Below are 20,654 nucleotides of genomic sequence, written 5' to 3'. Positions count from 1 at the left end.
ACGGAGAAAAAACCCTGTGAGAGGAAGACGCCAAAGCCGAATCCGAGGAGAGGGTGGGACGCCAGAAGAACAACGAAACAAGAATCCAAGACACCGAAGGAAGCAAGCCCCGCCACGACCCAGGAGGGTCATGGCTTTACAAGGTACGGTCCTTGTTGAGGGGACAGCGGTATTCTGTAAATAATAATAAGGATAAAAGGGGGGGGTTGGAACCAAAGGGGTCACCGGGGACGGAGCAGTAAAGGGTGGCTAGCTGGGCTGAGCACTTAAAGCCGTGTGAGACCAATAACCCTGAAAACTCCCCATCACGTCCTCACAAAGGTATATCCCTATACCTGTACACCCTAACACACCACCCTCCCTACTTTCTCCTCCCTCTCCTCACGTTCCTTTACTAACTTAACCCAAAATCCCCGACAACGCCACTTACCATTTGTCCTGTTCCTGTCTTCTTGTTTTTCCGGGGCCACGAGAGGGAGAGACGCGACCCAGGAATCCACAAAGACCTAGGAGAGAAGGAATAAAAACAGAACATTAAAGACAAGAAGACCCTACGGGAAGCTATTCCTAAAAGGACATTTGTGTTGTTGCACTATATGAACAGTTTAGACTTTACCACAATCAATAAAAACCTTTTAGGTTTCTCCTATATACGGGTCTGAGTCCTTTGTACCGCCAAGCCTTCCACAAAGATACTAACCATTGCGACATGCCATAAGAAAAAATTATGCTAATGCTGCAAAAGTGGCGTTAGCCTGTTTTACAGCACGTTTTTTTATGTGAAACGGGTCAGTGCTATATGTAACCACGTTAGTGTAAAAAAAAATGCGCGAGCCAGAAAAAAACATTTGGGAAGACACAATGGAGAATGCAGGCCAGGAGAGACCCCAGGGAGATCCAACTCAGCCAAGTACCAGCCAGAATGGTCTAGAAAAGTCCAAGGAGAAGAGGAAGTGGAAATGTCGCTGTAGTAATAAGGAGCATGACATCTTGGTCAGAGGTGATAGAGCACCAACACCAGCCCTTTGTCACCTCCAAATTGCCAATAAGTAGGAGAGAGGCCATATGGCAGGCAATAATATACAAAGTCAACAGCGTTGCAGGGGTGAAGAGGACTGTCACCGACTGCAAGAAACATTGACACGATTGCAAGCACAGATCTAAGGAGAAACTGGCCAGGAATTAAAAGGCAGTACTGCCGACTAAAGGAGGAAGTCCCGTACCACAGGAGGACCTGCATGAGCTGGTGAAGATGGTGGCAGCCATCATCCTGGAGGAGCTGGTCACTGGAATTGCAAGACAGTGAAGACTACCAAGAACTACCACAAATTCAGGGAAAGTTGCAGGGAGGAACTATTTGGAATCTCACAAATGGCAGAAGGGGGAGGCACATAGGACACTCAATGCATGCTAAAGGGTTGTATCTGGACACACAGGGCCAGAATCATAACACAAGCCACACTTGTAGTGATGCTCTAGTGGTGCAGTGCATTCTGACATATACATAATGTGGTCATAAGCCACTTACTGTGGCTTTGCACCACCTTGTACATATGCAGCACATTGCCTGGAAAGGACGTGCATTTATTGTGGCTGCGGCGTTGGCTGTGCCACAACAACGCCCATTGCATATAGTTGGTTCCCCAGATCCAACACAACCTTTTCATCTGAGATTGTGACTAAAGCCAACACCACCCCAGCGGTGGTGTCAGGATGGCGCAGCAAGACAAAGCTTTCCTTCCTCCTTGTGATATTGCCTTTATCATTTGTGCTGCATCCTGCAGCACACATTGAAATGCCATCTTGCCAAAATCGCTATTTTATGTGCATGAAGGGACACCTTCCTGCATATAAACAATCAATCCCCTCAATGCAGGCACCCATTCAGAGAACAACTCTGCACAAGCGCTGCGGGAAACACAGTGTTGTGCCCTATTCCATTAAACATGGTGCATCCCTGCTTTTCAAAAGTGGTGCAGCGCCACGCGACTTATATTGCTGCTGCACTGGGCTGTGCTACTTGAGAAAAAATCAGGACCTAGGTATGCAACCTGTGGAATACAAACCACACAGGGTGGACCAACAACATCTCACACACACCTTCATGCGTCATTTGGGAACGGGCACAAAAGTGAACTAATACAAAACATGGGGTATGTCTGTGACCATCATTTGTTCTGCTATATAGGTAGCTACAATCTCACCATGTAACAAGGTTGTCTGTGTTGTGTGAATGTTTAGTTTCTGCATAATGGGACACCTACATGCGTAAGAACTGCAACAAGTGGCATCAAAGTTGCACAACTGCCACAGTGTCATTAGCCTGTAATGCAACTGTACCACCATACAAATAGTTGCCATGTGGATCCAAGCTGCACACTCCCCTTGTGCCACATCAACAAAGTTTCAAGATACATGCATTGATCCACATTCTACATCCTTACACCAAAATATGCCTGTGGCAGATATTCTGTATGCAAGGAAATATCCTAAATGTAGGGAGGGACAAACTAATGGGGCATACAATCCATAATGGTTGCACATTCCCATCCAAATAGCACGGGTGGGGCCAGCTGAAGGCAGATGGCAATGTAACACAAGCATTGTAAGCAATGGACCTACCTGTTCTTCTCTGCACTAGTGCCATCATTCATGGTGCCAATGCATTATAGCTCCAAAAGAGTGACAGCACACATTACACTACTGTGGTAACGTCGACTATGGTGAATAGGAAGACAAATGTAGTGTCACCATGGTGTCAGTGGAAAGGGAAAGGAGCCTGCAAGGAAGTTAGCGGTGTGGAATCAATGCAATAAATACCTTGAAAGGTTGCCCGATGTGTGATGCACAGTGCAACACGTAATTTACAACTAAAACCTGGGTTCTGTAATGAGTCAAGTAAATGATGAACCATGCCAACAGCCACCATAGTAAAAGATTGAAATTTTACTATCTCATTGCAGAGTAGGATGCCTTACCTCCTGCTGACCTGCCTATTATCGATTTTACAGATGTCATGGATGACCAGCTGCCGACCATCAATGATCAGACTCTCCAGGATATCCTAGGTTTCCTCCAGACACCACGTCCAGTCACAGGGAGGACACACTGCATTGTGAGGTCTCCACATGAACAACCAAGCTACCAACACACAGCACCAGCCCGTCCTGCCACAGCCTTGGACTCCGATGACCCAGACATCACCTTTCAGAGGACAGTGGTAGGAGTTGTTGCAGTGATGCCTTATGTTTTCCCACAAATGGCAGCTGCTGGAACCTTTGACTCCACATCTCTATCCCCTGATGTATGTGTGTGGCCCCCTCAATCTCCGCACCAGCACCACCCATAGCACAGGAGGCCCCATAGAAATCAGAGAATGAAGATGTAGAAGGAACAACATTCACATAGAAAACCACCCAATGGCACCAGTCTACCAGTGTGCCACATGGTCATTATCTCTTTAGTTTAGTCCTTAAGATCATGCCTGTGTTGTGGCAGCTGGCAATGTGCCCTCTTCCTGCAACCACTGTTGACTTTTTTTGATATGGTATGTCATTGTCTCAATTCCTACCTATTGTCAATTCGGACACCTTCTCACTAATGCACACTTCTCCTATCCATGTGTCATGAAATGTCCCTGACTCTTGGACTCTCATGGGGTGTGTGAATTGGACATTGTATTGCATAGGAATATACATTTGCATATGTAAATAAATCACATGTATACATCATGTCAACTTTTACTGTGATCCATTAACCCATCTAAATGTGTGCATTGTGTGAAGCTATGTCAATGAGAACTGAACCTATTTACATGTGTGGCTTACAGTCAAACAGAAAGCAACACACTAGAACTGAAACATGAATAAGGTGACTGATGGTGTTGTGGGCTACAACCAACTTACAGAGCCTTCAAAACATGTATTGAACAGATATCCATGCAAGGTGGCATATGGCATGCGTGGGTCAGAAACAAGTGTCAGGAATTTTCCCAGATGACAGCACCAGTATGACTAATGATTGTGGAACAGAAGAGGTACATTTTATCAGTAATGGGCAGCTGTCACTGTGCCAGGATACATACCCTAAATCAGTTGATGTAATATGTGCCATACTTTCCAACATTATTTCTGACAGACCTCTGCAATGACAGTTGAAGTTCCATACTTGCATGTAAAAGATTCTGTATACATACACAAGGTGAATGTCTGGAACTGGGGATGACAAATAATTTGAGTAGCTGATGTCTCATTTCAGCCAATCTGACAGCTCCTTGGTCATAGGGGATACACATACAGAAAGCATTCCCAACTTAGCCAGTGCACACATGAGAACACCCAGACACTCAATCAATATGGAGACATAATTGTCTAAAACTAAGTGGATTTTTTCATACATTGAAAGGTCACCTTATGAAATTCTAACCTATACACTACCTTTCGCTATACTAACCTATACTAACTAATCTTAACTTTCCTCTACAGCTATCTATCCTAATCTAAACTTCTCTTACACATATAATGCCACACACTAAACAATGTATCCCCACCCCCTTAAGAGACAAGATACCAGTAGGACAGCATACACTAAGGTTACACACATACTACCCTAAGCTAAATCCTAAACTAAAAAATATATATTTTTTGTTTTTTTATTGAATTTTTCATTTTTTTTACAAACATAGAAAAACACACATAACCCTCACCAAACCCCAAAATAAAAAGTTACTAAAAGCAACACCCCCACTCTACTTACACTAACTCACAGCTAACCTAAACTATTTAACCTATCACTACCAACCTAAAGCCCGCTACAACAGATAAGAATAGAAAACAAGAGAAAGGAAGCAACTGGGAGGGTCTGCAACAACAAGATGTCTACATCTTCTTCAGCTTTTTCTTATAGTGCTTTAATAACTTGTAGTTCCTGGCATTGTCCTTCTCCAAATGATCCAATCTTGCCATCATGGTAGCCAGGTCCCTTCTCATGTCCACCTGAAAGGTAGAAGATGTGGCTGGTGCAAGTGGCTGTTGAGTGCCAGAGTGGGGAGAGGTACAGACAATGTGGAGGGGGTAGGACCAGAGGATGTCTCTTTGACCCCAAATTTAGTGCCTGATCTGGCCTGCACAGTTGTGGCCTGTCCCGGAGGTCCCCTTTGTGGAAATTTAAGCCATGCACCAGTAGATTTCTCTGGCTGATACTTCTTGGTCATCCTTTAGTACCCCGCCTGTACCTCCATGATGTGGCAGTAACTGTCTTCCCTTTTTTCAAATGCATGTTTTTTTGCTGTGGTCATAGTGGCAGCTGAAACATGAGGAGAACATGGCATCTGATACAGCATTTGGTAGAAGTAGAACAAACATGCAATGTACACAGCATCCTCATGTGACACATGCTGTGCACCACACATTCCACAACAATGTCAATCTCCAAATCATGGCTAAACCTCCTACCAGCCATCTATAGTATAATGTACATGTCACTGGGTTAACGCATATCCATTGTTGATCACCAGGGCCCAGAGGTACGTGAACTACGGTATCCTTGCACCACATTTGTGTCATCATACAAGTGAGGATCAAGTAGCCCAACAAGTCGCAAATCTCTGTGCCATAGTTAATAAGCAGTGCAATGTATGCAATCCACCACTTTGCCACCCCTAGTGCTACATCAAGCCTTGGCCAGGCATCATCGATGCAAGGTGGGGGTCATCTGGTAGGGCGAACAGGAAAATTGGCATCAGCAGTTCAAAGGTTTGCCAATGCATCATTCATGTGTCCTTGGGTTAACACCTGCTCATAGCAAACGTTATAAGGGGGCACACCATTGCTTACAATGGGCCCCTATGTACAGTTCAAAGTTTGAGTCCATATAGTTTGCCCCAAGTCTGAACTGTACATCTATATTGTCTACAGATTTTGTACCGATTGCCCTCTACCCTATGGTGTGTTGTGCAAAATGTGAAATGAGGCGCATACATGGTGGCTGTATGGGTGGCCTCAGGGGCACAGGAAGATTGGCACTGCACTGGGTGCAGCTACAGTATTCCTACTTATTGAACTACCTGTGCACATGTATGTCAAACATCGCCTAAGTACCAGATATGCACTCAGCGTTCATATTTTATGCACATGTAACCAAGATCACTCACAAATATCATGATGAATAGACCATGCTGGTAAATCTGCACACATCTAGTGCCAGATGTAGCAAACTTTTGCGAGTCGCAAATGGCCTGAATCGCAATTTGCGACCCCGCAAAATCGGAAATGGGATGCAAAAATCCCATTTCCGACTCGCAAAATGCGACGCGAGCCATTACCGACTCGCAAAATTTGCGACCCCATTTTTCGACCCGCAAATAGGAAGTTGCAATTTGCGAGTCGCAAACCATATGCAATAGCCACTCGCAAATTGCGACTAGTCGCAAAAAGCCCATTTTGCGCTTCCAATTTACCACTAACTCAGAGCAGGTGGTAACCAGAACCAAAGTATAAAAGGAGACCCAGAAGGCACCTGGGTTACTCAAGATGGCGGAGATATATGGGATAGGAATGAGGAGGAGAGTCCACGCCGCACAGCAGAGGAGGAGGAGGAGCCAGAGACAGGAGAAGATTTACAGAACCAGGCAGATACTTTTCCAACAAACAGAGGAGGAGATTTATGATAAATATAGACTCAGCAGTGCAGCAATACTAGATTTAATAGATTTACTCAATCCACAGGTACAACGCCAGACTGTGCGCGGCTGCGCCATCCCTACACATGTGCAAGTGCTATGCTCAATGCATCTCTTGGCCTCGGGTAGCTATCAGGGTGTCATTGCCGTGGCAGGTGGGGTATCCCAAAGTTCACTCTCACGGTTCTTCAGGGCATTCCTAGATGCCTTACTCACACACATGTCCAGATACATATACCTACCCAGGAATGAGGCAGAAATCAACAGCATTTGATTTCTACAGGATTGCCAACTTCCCCCATGTAATAGGGTGTGTAGACGGGACACATATACAAATATGCCCTCCTGCAAACCTGGAATATCTGTTCCGCAATAGGAAGTGTACCCACTCACTGAACATCCAGGTGGTATGTGATGCCCATTATGTCATTACTGACATGGTAGCCAAATTCCCAGGGAGTACACATGACTCCTACATTTTCAGGCACAGTGGGATACATCAACGCCTAGAACGTGGGGAGTTTGGAGATGGATACCTCCCAGGTATAGCTGAACACACCTTGCAGACATACACCCTGGTCAATGTGGATACCATCTATGCACAGCTAACACTGTACATTTTGTGCCAAACAGGTGACAGTGCATATGCATTACGACCATGGATACTCACCCCGTACTTAACACCCAGCAATGAGACAGAAAGGTGATACAACAGCGCACATAGGAGGACCAGAAACATTGTAGAAAGGACCTTTGGACTGCTGAAGGCAAGATTCAGATGCCTCCACAGAAGTGGAGGTGCCCTCCAGTATACCCCAATAACAGCTTTCAAGATAGTTGTTGCATGTGCTATACTGCACAACATTGCCACCAGACGTGGGCTACCTCTCACCCCTGAAGACCCTGATTCGGAGGATGAAGAGCAAGTGCTACCACATCGCCATCATGGGGATAAAAGCATTGCAAATCAAGGCAGACTGAGACGGGAACATATTGCAAACCAATACTTTGGAAGGTACGTGCTAACTGTCACCACACTCACTAATGTCACACACAAAGAGACCAGGTGTGAAGTGGAACTAACAAGTGTTTTTAATTTGTGCAACAAAAAATTAACTATATACAATGACAACAGTTCAGGGGCTGTAAAAGTCCACCTGGCATGGGACACATTGACCTCATGTGCCCCAACCCCAGGACAGTGTGGAGCTCAAACCCTACGCCGGCCTCGGCCAGCATGGCTGGTACCAGGGGTGTCACAGTGCCCTGCCTTGCGCTTCCACTGCGCAACACCCTGGTGTCACTGGCAGAGACACTGCTGATGGTGGAGCCCTCCTCGCTGTCTTGCGGCGTGTCAGCCGCGCCCCTGGCCACCTGCCATGCCTCCATTATATCAACAGCCTGGCTGAAACGGCCCAGTCCACGTGCCACATCACTGGCAAAGTGGCCCATGTCAACTTGGAGGCTGACCGTACGCCTAGAAAGGCCAATAGTGTTCACAGCCAGCCTGACAATTGATGCAGACATGCGGTCCAGCCGGTTTAGTAGCTGCCTGTCACGACGCCTTGCACCCTCTCTCTCAGTTATGAGTTCGGCCACAAGTTGTCTCATGAAGAGTGCAAGGTCGCCTACATGTGTGTTCTTTTGTTGCAACTCCGTGTGTACAAGCTACATGCCACTGCTTGATTATGCTCCATTCGCCGCAGTGCCCCTGAAATTCTCCTAATCTCCTGTGTTTGCAGGCGCTGACACCGTAGGAGTGCGGCCTCAGCACGCGACAAGGAGGCGTCCCCTGACTCTGCCTGCGGCTCTGGTGGTACCATTACATGTCGCCTGCGACGCAGTGGAGGCTCCAAGTCTTCTGCAGTGGCACTGTGGCTGGGACCAGGTGCTGGATCACACACCAGTATGGCAACTGGTGTATCATGAGGGGACTGAGTGTTGGTAGTGCAGGTCTCAGTGGTGGCTGGTCCTGACTCATCTGTTGGCTGGTGGCTAACCTGTGGCCCCTGGATACTTTGGTTGGCGGTGGTGTCATGTGGGAGACCTGTGGGACATAGGGAACACACTGTCAGTATCTGCCATCTGTTATCAACTTCCTAATAAACTGTTCCCTATCAACTGCCTACTTGACTACATTGCCCATAATGCACCATGCAGGTGTTTGCTACTCTGAAATTGAGCTATTTTGGTTGTGTACAAGGTGGGTGGGGGTATGGCATAATTGAGTGTACATGCATGTCTCATGGTACTTACCTTTTGATGGTCCTGGCTCTGATGTATCCAGCTCTCCCATCCCACACACTGCCTCTGGCCCCAGGGTCTCTTCAACTCTTTCCTCCAGGGGTGTGGATGGTGGTATTGTGGACGGTCCCCCTCCAGTGCCACTCATCTCCCGGAGCCGCTCAGCCACCCTCTCCTTGGTCCGGGAGCGCAGGTCATACCACAGTTTTTTTAACTCATCAATGCTACGGTGGCTGACACCCAGGGAGTTCACTTTGTCTTGGATGTCCATCCAGATTTTTATCTTTTCCACCTCTGGTACGGTGAGGGCTGCCCTCCCAAAAAGTTGGTCATGGTGCTGGCAGCACTCCTCTGTCAGCACCTCCAGCTCTTTCTCTGCAAATGTAAGTTTGTGCTTCCTTGGTGTATCAGCCATGGTAGCTCCTGTGCTCTCTGTCTGCAGTTCTGCTGTTGAAATGGGTGTGGTCCTCCCTCCTCCCAGGTGTATTTGTAAACTTCCTGGCTGTGATGTCATCATCATGAGCCAGGAAGTGTTTTCCAGAGTATTCTGCTGCACCTGCATTCAATTTCCAGCACAGTCGCAATTTCCGACACCCACTCGCAAATTGCGTGTTCGTTTTTAGCACGGTCGTAAAAAGCGACCTCGCAAACAGCGGACTCGCAATCTGTGGTGTGACTTCATTTGCGAGTCGCAAATTGAAGTTGCATTTTCTTCTTGCATTACATTTAGCGAGTCGGAAATTGCGAGGCGCTAAATTTTTCCTACCTACATCTGGCCCCTAGTTTGCTACAAACCGTAGACATGTCCCACACCCATTTGGAGAAGAGTTGTATTCTCACTGTGTACTCAACTGACTGTTGGCCAGCACAATTAGGCCCTTGCATGGCCGCTGCCTCACTTAAAATCTGAAGGGTAGCAAGGCACTGGTGGTGCAAGTGTCCCCTATCTTAGCCCCCTGAAGACCTCAACCCATGTTCTTCATCTGTACCATTTCCTGAGTAACTGAAAGCTACGTGTGGCACACAATGCTATAAAAAGTGCTGTGACAAATATGTTGGCAACCAGCATGCTATTCAGATAAACAGCACCTCTGACACATACCTTGACTGACATCACTGTGTATGCAGGAATGCTTTCCTTTTCATAACACCCACAATTGCATAGCACTACACATTTTGGCACTTGTGCAAAAATTCAACTAATTCTCCATCCATATCCTAACTCAAACGACTTCATCTCATTGGTCACACAATGCGTTTTATCATTGCATTGCACTCATCATACCTTTTCACACAAAACCCTGGAATGACACGTGATGCACAAGGTGACACTTACTGGCTGCATCAGGGCTTTCAAATAGGGACACTTTTCCAATGGTGAAGGGTGGAGGCCACCTGCAAGACAAGACAGGAAGACATAGCTTAGTGATTTTTGAACATTTCTGTGCATGGACAACTGTTACACAATCAAATTGTTAAGCTGAGTAAGCAAGTCAATTGAGTGGTGGGACACAACAACTGCCAAAACTTAAAATCCTGTCTGTAAAACAAAGAGCCAGATTATGGAGGCCCTGGCACCACCAAGGCGTCACTTTCCCTGATGCTCCTGAGGTGCATTTCACTGCACCATATGTACATAGATTTGTTATGCAGCTTTCCGTAGCATAACTCTTCCATGTACCTATGGGGCAGCATGACACAGTATTCTTCATCAGAGGGGCATGCTGTGGTTGTTTCAGTGGCCGCCCTATTGTAACATCCATTGCTCTTTATGCTGCCCCAGATGTTGAAAACATCTAATTCATGATCAGTGCCAAAGACTAACAACTGCCCAGGGTTGGTGTGAGCATAGCAAAGTGCTGAGGAATACATTCATACATCCTTGTGTTTTACCTCTTATGTGTGTGCGCCATTAGAAGGCACACACAGTAGAGCTAAAATGCCATGGATGTTTCCTTATGTGAACATAGTTTTCCTTTCCTGCAACAAAACAGAATAACATTACCGATGTCTTGCCACCTCTATGTGGGCAGTCATTGTCACCATTATAGACTGTTTATGTCCAGGAAGGAATACCAACCTGCACATAGACACTCTCCTCAACACAGATATACTTGCACTGTGGTGTTTTCGCAGGCTGCTGAGTAATGTGCCAGTGCTGGTGCAGATGCCTGTGGTACAAAATAGGCACATGTGTGTATGCTATTTGACACTTTATGGGCTGAATGTGATACACAATGTGCACAAAGAGGAATGTGCAAGTAGCCTTGATCCGGTGCATAGCTAAGCTCCCTTAAATGCCGTTGCCTAAAGACACAATTTAAGAAAAGTGGCACTGCACCTAGTGCAGTACCTCTTTCCTTGCGCCCCTTTCCGCCTCCATGTGGGCGCCGTATTCAAAATACAATGGATTAAACCCAGATCTTTGTGACTGGGGGTGAATGTTTAATTTGCTCTGCATTCTGTCCATCATCTGTTCTTTTTGTATTCAATATACAGCACAGCATGTCGCAGGGTAGGGGGCAATGGATTCATTTTATTTTAAAGCTATTGATGTACTCTGCAGGAGTAGCACCAAAATATTGGAGCAACTCCTGCAGAGTACCTAGGGGGCCAACAAATTTAATGGCAATGCTGAAAAAAATGGCACAAGAAAATCTTGAAGATTTCCCTGCCCAGTTTTTGTGGCCTCCCTCTAATGGGGGAACTCATCCCTTGCATACATTATGTCTGGCACAGGCATAATGTTGCGCAAGGGTTAACAAAGTGGCACTATGCATGCATTGTGCTACTTTGTAAATACCACGTGGGGAAATTGCCACTTAAGTGATGCCTTAGCATAAAACATTTTTCACTATGGTGGCACTAAGGTGGTGCGAGGGCCTCTTAAATCAGCCCCAAACTTCCTGTCCTGACCCTTGGCGAAACATGCTGCAGTCAACCTTATCTCTACCTGTCATACACATGCAAATGAGGATTTTGTAATGCAGATGGAGTACTTACCAACTGGTCCATCAATCTGAATCCCCAGATGATTCAGTAGCTCTAGCTCCCTTGCAATGAGGTCTGCCCAACGGTGTTTAATCTGGTGGTCAGGGTGCACAACTCCATAAATCCTGCGCAGGTGGTGGAGCACCTTGCCCCACTGCAGTCTCCCTGCCTCTGTGGGTAGCTTTGTATGACCCGACTACCCAAAGTTAACATCATGGGAAGGTAATGTTTCACCAGCCAGATGAACCCTCCCAGTTCATCTCCACTCATCCTAGTTGCTCTCCTTTTCCAAGACATTTTGCATTTTAACTTAACTGCAAATGAAAGAGCCCCAAAGAATTATAAATAACTACCCCATCTAACCCCAAATACCACAATACACTATGTTACCCCAAGACAAACACCCCCCAATACAATTACAATCACAGGACAAAAACACTACACAAGACCAAGGAAAAAGACAAAATGCACTGAACAGCAACAGGACGCAACAGCACAAAACTCTCCAAATCTACCACTCCTCGGCCAGCACCAGCTCCACACACCCTCTCACTATCACAGACAAAACAACTGTAAAGTGAAAATGAAAGTGAAATCACTGTACCATGTATGCAGCAAGGAGGTCCAGGTTCATCACTTTCTGGGTGTGCGTGTCATATTTACTGATAAGCGTTGTTTTTTTTACACATGACGTTCATGCATTGATTTTTTTTCCCATTGAGGCTGACAAGGCCTGTGGACTTGCAATTGACATGCAAGGGCCAGGCATCATTTTTTTACCTAGCTAAGTATGAAGTATTGGTGTTTGCTTCAAAATAGTTGCCGCATGACAGTCATGCGTGGTATTCCTTCCCGTGAAGGCTGACCAAGCCTGTGGACTTGCAATTGACATGCAGGGGTTAGGCTTATTTTTTGGAATAGCGTGGTATGGAATATTGCCGCTTGTGTAAAAAAAAAATTACGCTTAACGGGAATGCATGGATTTTGTTTGAAAGGCTGACAGTGCACCCAGATTCATATACCATGTCACAGGGGGTTTGCATATACGTAGCCAGCATGGTATGGCTACCTGTGTGTGCATGTGTGTTCTTATTGTAACAGTAACATTAGAAGATGGTACCATATGTTTGTATGTGTGTGTGATGCATGCGATGACTGAAACTGTTTGCATATGTGCATGTGTGGTGTAGACTTTGTCCATATACATGTTTCCACATGTGTACTAGAAGTGTACATATGTGATGCTACACTTGTTTGTGGGTCTACCACATTATCATGACTGATTTGCAAATGTACGTTTGACAACAACACAATACATAAGATGGGCTATGTCCAATACATGGTCATGCATGTGATATCCTTGACCGATCATACTCTGAGGATGCAGTGGACTACAGCTGGGTCAATTTCACATAAACCATGGCAATGTGAGTGCATGTGTGTCCACACTGTGGTGTGTTGCATGTTTCAAGTTCATGATGGTATATTACACGCATAACATATGGATCCCCAGGGATCTATGATGCAGGAGGGGGTGTACCCACATGTGTCAATTAAGGTTGGTATGTGATGTGTGTGGACATGTGTAGTGTCATATGTGTAAAGAATGTCACAGCAGTGTGTTCATGGGATATAAAACCCTCACAAATCTATCTTCCTGCATGGACACATGTTGGACATTGTTAAATGGCTGTGTATTCATACCAATGCCACCTATGTACCATATGTGGGAACACATCTGAAGGTCTTTTAAGTCTATCAATGATCATGTGTGTTAGAAATTGGGTCTTTGGTTGGCAGTCAGGTTACCCCCTGTCCAAGCAAGGACCCTCACTCTGGTCAGGGTAAAAGAGAATCACATTCAGCTAACCCGTGCTTACCACCTTGGTAGCTTGGCACAAGCAGTAGGCTTAAAAGTAGGTGTAACGTATTTGTACCAACACACACAGTAACTTAATGAAAACACTACAAAATGACAAAACCCAGGTTTAGAAAAATAGAGAATATTTATCTGAAAAAAACAAGACCAAAACGACAAGAATCCATGATACACAAGTCAAGTTATCAATTAAAAAGCAAAAAAGAGTCTTCATGTAGTTTTAAACACACACTAACCCTGTTAGTGTGAAAATGTGCCTTGGGTGCATCAAAAATAACCGCTCACGGGCGGGTGTGTGTCAAAAAGGGCATGTGATGTGTCGATTTCACTCACAGGCGAGACCTTGCGTTGTTTCTCCTTTCGTCGGGTCGGGCGCGTCATTTCTTCTCTCTGCAGGAGAGCGATGCTTTGAACCGGTCAGCACTCTTGGGTCCGGACAGACCTTGCGTTGTTTTTACATGCCCAGCGGTACTTCCATCGGAAATCCATCTGCACAATGATCTGAAAAACACGCAGAGCGGGTTGCAATCCAACCAGCCTCCATCAGTGATATGCTGCGCGTCATTTCTCCAGGTCAGTGCGTCGATTCCTCGGTCGCGTTGCAGTTGAGTGTCGATTTTCAGACGTGAAGCTGGCGGCGCAGCAAATTTTCTGCCGCAGATCGGAGTTGCGTTGATCTTTTTCCTGCACAACGTTCTGTGTGTGGATTTCTTCCTTTTAAGCTGCCAGCTTCTCCTTTCAGGGCCCCAGGAACTGGATGGGCACCACTTGGCAGAGTAGGAGTCTCCCCAGAGACTCCAGGTGCTGGCAGAGAGAAGTCTTTGTTGTCCCTGAAACTTCAAACAACAGGAGGCAAGCTCTAAATCAAGTCCTTGGAGATCTTCACAAGATGGAAGGCACAAGAAGTCCAGTCTTTGTCCTCTTACTCTGGCAGAAGCAGCAACTACAGGATCTCCACAAAGCACAGTCACAGGCAGGGCAGCTCTTCTTCCTCAGCTCTTCAGCTCTTCTCCAGGCAGCGGTTCCTCCTGGTTTCCAGAAGTGTTCTAAAGTCTGTGGTTTTGGGTGCCCTTTTTATACCCATTTTGACCTTTGAAGCAGGCCTACTTCAAAGCAAAGTGTCTCTTGTTTGTGAAATTCTGCCTTGCCAAGGCCAGGTCCCAGACACACACCATGGGGTTGGAGACTGCATTGTGTGAGGGCAGGCACAGCCCTTTCAGGTGTGAGTGACCACTCCTCCCCTCCCTCCTAGCACAGATGGCTCATCAGGAAATGCAGACTACACCCCAGCTCCCTTTGTGTCACTGTCTAGTGTGAGGTGCAACCAGCCCAACTGACAAACTGACCCAGACAGGGAATCCTCAAACCGGCAGAGTCACAGAAATGGTATAAGCAAGAAAATGCTCACTTTCTAAAAGTGGCATTTTCAAACACACAATCTTAAAATCAACTTTACTAAAAGGTGTATTTTTTAATTGTGAGCTCAGAGACCCCAAACTCCACATGTCCATTTGCTCCCAAAGGGAATCTAAAGTTTAATCAGATTTAAAGGAAGCCCCCATCTTAACCTATTAGAGGGACAGGCCTTTGCAACAGTGAAAAACGAATTTAGTAATATTTCACTGTCAGGACATATAAAACACATTACTATATGTCCTGCCTTAACCATACACTGCACCCTGCCCTTGGGGCTACCTGGGGCCTACCTTAGGGGTATCTTACATGTAAGAAAAGGGAAGGTTTAGGCCTGGCAAGTGGGTACTCTTGCCAAGTCAAATTTACAGTTAAAAACTGCACACACAGACACTGCAGTGGCAGGTCTAAGACATGATTACAGAGCTACTTACGTGGGTGGCAAAACCAGTGCTGCAGGCCCACTAGTAGCATTTGATTTATAGGCCCTGGGCATCTCTAGTGCACTGTACTAGGGACTTACTAATAAATCAAATATGCCAATCATGGATAAGCCAATTACATATACATTTTGTAAAGGAGCACTTGCACTTTAGCACTGGTTAGCAGTCGTAAAGTGCCTAGAGTAACAAAAACAGCAAAATCAGAGTCCATCACACATCAACAACCTGGGAAACAGAGGTAAAAGGTTAAGGGAGACCACTCAAAGGATGAAAAGTCTAACAATGTGATACAAATGCATTTTCATTAGTGGTAAGTTTACTTTTATGCAGACTCCAATACACAAAACTGGGCCTGTACCATTGGAGTGGTACATGTGTGCTAAGAAATCAGACATATTTGAGCAAGGGACAAACTAGGTACATAAAATCAACCACAACATGTTTGTTATAGCTGTCACATACAATGGCATGTGACTGTGTAGCAGGGCTGCAGTCAGGCAATGATGGCCCCCTAGTCATCTTTGCTACTGTAGGTCTTTTTGTGCCCACACATACCCATGGTTGTATGTTGTGATGCAGGATGACAGTGCTTCACTCAGCTCAGTCTACTGTGCACGTGCATCAGGCCCCTGACTGTGTCAAGAGTCAATGTAGCCTCTGCATAGGAGTTAGGGGGTGTTGGAATGGGATCTACCCTTAACATGATAGATCTTCAGTAGAGAAATGCACAGTCCCCTACAGACAGACACCTGTATAAATGTGATCACATGGCCTAGGGTTTTATATTTCCTCTGGGCTACTTGATGTCAGGCTTGTCCTATCGTGGCAAGGGACTGGCTGCTTGTACATGTAGGACGTGTCTCATCATTTGCATGGGCTGACAGAACATATGTCAGGTGATCACATGGCAACATTGTTTTGTTGCACAGTCAGTGTTGGTCTCTGTATGAAGCTTCTCCAACATTAACAGCATATCTTGTCTAGAATAGATATGGCCCTACATTGCTGGCATTCATTAGGTTACTTACACTTTGTACACATCTACTGCAACATTGTCTGGTCATACCTGGACAGGATGCTACATGTGACTTGTGTAATTTGAAGACGTACACATCTTCTACTACTGGCTATGTGATAGTTTCCCTTTCATTTCCAGGCTTTGCGAGATTACATGATTTACACACACACATGAGAGTACATCAGCCACAGCACTTGTGTAGTCTCCAAGTGACCTCCCTATGTTGTATTTCCAAGTGTCTGTGGTGGACTCTCAGCTGTTCAGCCACATCCTATGGTGTACATGAGGATGCACTCACATCTGCATCCCACAACCTATCTCACTGTCACCAAAAGTGTATCTTGTTAGTGTGTGAAAAAATCTCAGCTCTGGATTTTAGATTTGCCACAAGCAACATATCTGTCTCCTTCTTCACCTATGCAATTTAGGTTAGGTCTGTGACATGTGTGGACATTGCTAGGCTTACATGCATATCCCAAACCGGATTGGCATGTTGGAGACCTAGACATTTTAGGGATTTTGTCCCAAAAGGTGACTTTCTCTTGGTCAAGCACATTAGTGTCAATGGGAGGTGTGTTTTCATATGTGGTGTGTGATGGTATCATACAGACCATATTGGGTTACCTTGCTGACATATATCAACCATTGTAGGCAATTGCTAACCCTTTCCTACCCAAGTCATACACTCGTACATCAGTCTTCACTTGCATATCCAGATTAGCTGCAGACATGTGTCAAGACAGGAGAATTGTGCAATATGTGTGTTAGAATGTACAGAGGAAGTGCTACAGACTCTGACTACGTTCCACCCACACATTCATGCGGTGGTGCATTTTCCATTTTATTGTTAGTTCCTGGCTATGGGGCATCTATGTGGAGAGTGGATCAGCACCCTTTGCTGCTTCATTGTCTAGCAACCCTTAGTGCACTCCACACCCAACATGTGTGAGCTATATTTGAGATGCAGCACACCATGTGGCAGGGTTGGGGCCAATAGCGATGACTGTACATAATGCCATTGATGTACAGAGGAGGGTTAGGCTCAAACGTTTGTTCCTAACCCTGAACATTCCATGAAGGTCCATTGCTACCAATGGTGTTTCCCCTTGTCACACGTGCTCAGTGGTGGTGTTAGAGCTATCCGCCTGAGATGTGACATAGTTTAGTCCTTTATTTTCATTTACACAACTTGGAAACAACTTGGAAACAGGCCCTCCCGTATGTAAGCCCCCTCCTTGCATACATCTTGCCTGGCGTGGGGATGATGTAGGGAAAGGGGTAGGAATTAACACCATCCCTACTTAATGCCACTTGGTTTTTCTGGTATGTGGATTTAGGCCTTTGAGAGCCACATGAAGGTGAGTTATGTGAAACTGATGTGTGGCACAGATACGCTAGACCCTCTTACATCACAACCTATGTTCCAATCATCTTTGTAATTGTTATGTTTCTTTCCTGCTCTCTGAGGTGTGAGCAACATTTCAATGGTATAGTTAGTAGCGAATGAGTACACCATGGACATTCTGGTGCAAAGTGATTTATTTGTGATATTTACAAGGTAATATTAGTTGTACAGTGTGTAGGTGTAGAAGTTGTATACAATTTGCTGTCTCCTGCGAACTCCAGCTGCAGTGTTTTGTTGTTCCACTCCACTGTGCTGCACCATTGACATCCTCCTCCTCATTGGGAACATGCCCGCTCTTCCACTGTTGTGGGGTTGCCAAAAGGAATCATCACCCATGGCTGGATGCTGTAACCTTGGTAGGCTGCAAAGGAATGGGAGAACATGTGTTGGTCATGCATATTTGTGGTTTTGAAGGTGCCATGGCAGATGTTACTTTTAGATGGAGTGGTGACTCAGACTTGCTTCAGGTATTGTGTGTTCCTGTTTTGTGGAATAGTTTAATCGGTGTGTGTTGAAGGACATTACCATAATGGGTTGTGGCTCAGGGACCTGCCGATCGCATTAGATCTGGACTGATAGTTCAACCATGCAAAATATGTGTTGTGTTCTCCATATTTGTGACTGTGTCCTATTGTTAGTGTCCTATTGTTAGTGGAACCTACCACCTCCTTGCTTGCACCACAATGTTGTGATTTGTATTGACACCATAGTAGCCCTACAAGGCCAAACTCAGGCCTCCATGTAACGATGTGGCACTACGCATGCAGTGCGACATTTAGCGACCCCTTGTGGCATATTATGCCTGTGCCAACCATCATGTGTACAAGGGTGAGATTCACGCAATTGGAGGAGCTGCAAAATCGGAGCAAAGGAATATATAAGGTTCCTAGACATGATTTGTCACAGACACTTTCAAAACCTGCACAGAGCAGTCATTAGTAGGGGCACACCATAGTTTTGAATGGGTCCCTATATATGGTGCATGAAAGGTCAGGTATGTTCCAATACTTCTAAAGAGTCCTACTATGGGTTCCATTATCTTTTCAGTATTGCACCTACCCTGCACCATGGTGTGCCGTTTCTTGTATCACATGGTGGTGTTACGGGGCACTAAGCGGTGCAAGTAAAGTGGCACTGGACTAGGTGCTGTGCCACTTTTCATTAATCTCCCCCATGGTCTTTCATGGCTTGTGATGTTGTATTCCTATGTGTGCAGCACAATGCACCAGAAAGGTGAAAGTGCACACAACGGGTACGTCTGGTATGTTTGGGTGATATGTAGTTGGTAATGGCAACACTTGGATGGCATTTGGTATTGATGCTTCCAGAGGCTTTGACACCATGACAAATGTGGGGCTGTGCCTATATGTGACTTTCTGTAAATTGACATGCCCAATGCCATTTACATAGCTGAGCTATTCATTGTTAGGTGTTATATGTGTGGGGTCTGTATTTAGTTGTCAACCATTGGACACTTGTAGTGGTTTGTGCCCAGCATCTGTATGCGCCAGCTGTCCTTCACGTGGTGTGCCAGTCAGGTTGTGCCTATATTATGTACATATGGGTGTATGTGTGTGTTGTGTGATATGTATGCCGTTTAGTGTGGCATGTGGCATATGTGTTGTTGTCTCTACATCTGTGTTTCCCTGTCCATGTGTGTTTCGTGTGGTGTATTTATTGTTTGTCCTACTAGGTTGGTGTGTTGTGTGTATACTGATTGGTATGGTGGCTTACCTACGAGTAGATGATTACCTTATTGCCCATCCTGGAACCGCTCATTGATGGTGGAATGCTGCAATATATAGGCATCATGGATGCTGATGGGATATTTGGCTAGGATGTTTGTAAAGAGCCCACTGTGGTGCACAATGGCCTGCACATTTATCGAAATGGGTGTGGTTGTAGTTCCTGTAGAGGTGTTCAGTTGCAGCAGGTGGCACATGTTGGACATGGGTGCAGTCCATTGCACCCAGCACACGCGAGAGCCCAGCAATTTGGTAGAAACCTTTCTGGGTCTCCTGCTGCAGTTGCTGGGTGTTGGGGAAGCAGATGTGATGAGATGTGAGGCAGATGATTACGTCCAGAACCTTTGATAGGAATACTGAGAAGGTTGCCTGGGAGATACCAGCCACTTGTGCGCCCGTTGTCTGGAATGAGCCTGACGCCAGCATATAGAGGACAGCCAGGAGTTTGATCATGCGTGGAATAGTTGTTGGAGTTGCTACTTTTGCAGTGATGTCTGGCGCAATGTGGTGCAGCGGACGTACAATGGATTCCTGCTTCAGATAGTCGGCTCTGATTACATTTTGTTCCCTGAGTGCAAGGATGGTTGTGCCCAGTTGAAATATCCTCTCTTGCCTTCTGTGCTGCCTTTGTGGCTGCTGTGGTGGGGCTTGGGGTTGCTGCGGTGGTGCTGGAGGGACCTGTTGTCATCACTGTTGTCTGCAGCGTGTGTCAAGCTAGAGCATTAACAGTTCCATGTTGTCCAGGAGGTTGCCAATGCTGCTTCTGTGTGTTTTCCCTAAGAAGAGGTGTGTAGGTCTCATTTTAGCGCCGGTCTGACCAGGCGTTTAAATTTGACG

Source organism: Pleurodeles waltl, chromosome 5 (genome assembly GCF_031143425.1).
Source record: "Pleurodeles waltl isolate 20211129_DDA chromosome 5, aPleWal1.hap1.20221129, whole genome shotgun sequence".
Classification (NCBI taxonomy): Eukaryota; Metazoa; Chordata; class Amphibia; order Caudata; family Salamandridae; genus Pleurodeles; species Pleurodeles waltl.
The sequence above is the reverse complement of the archived record's forward strand: the minus strand, read 5'-3'. Positions refer to the sequence as shown.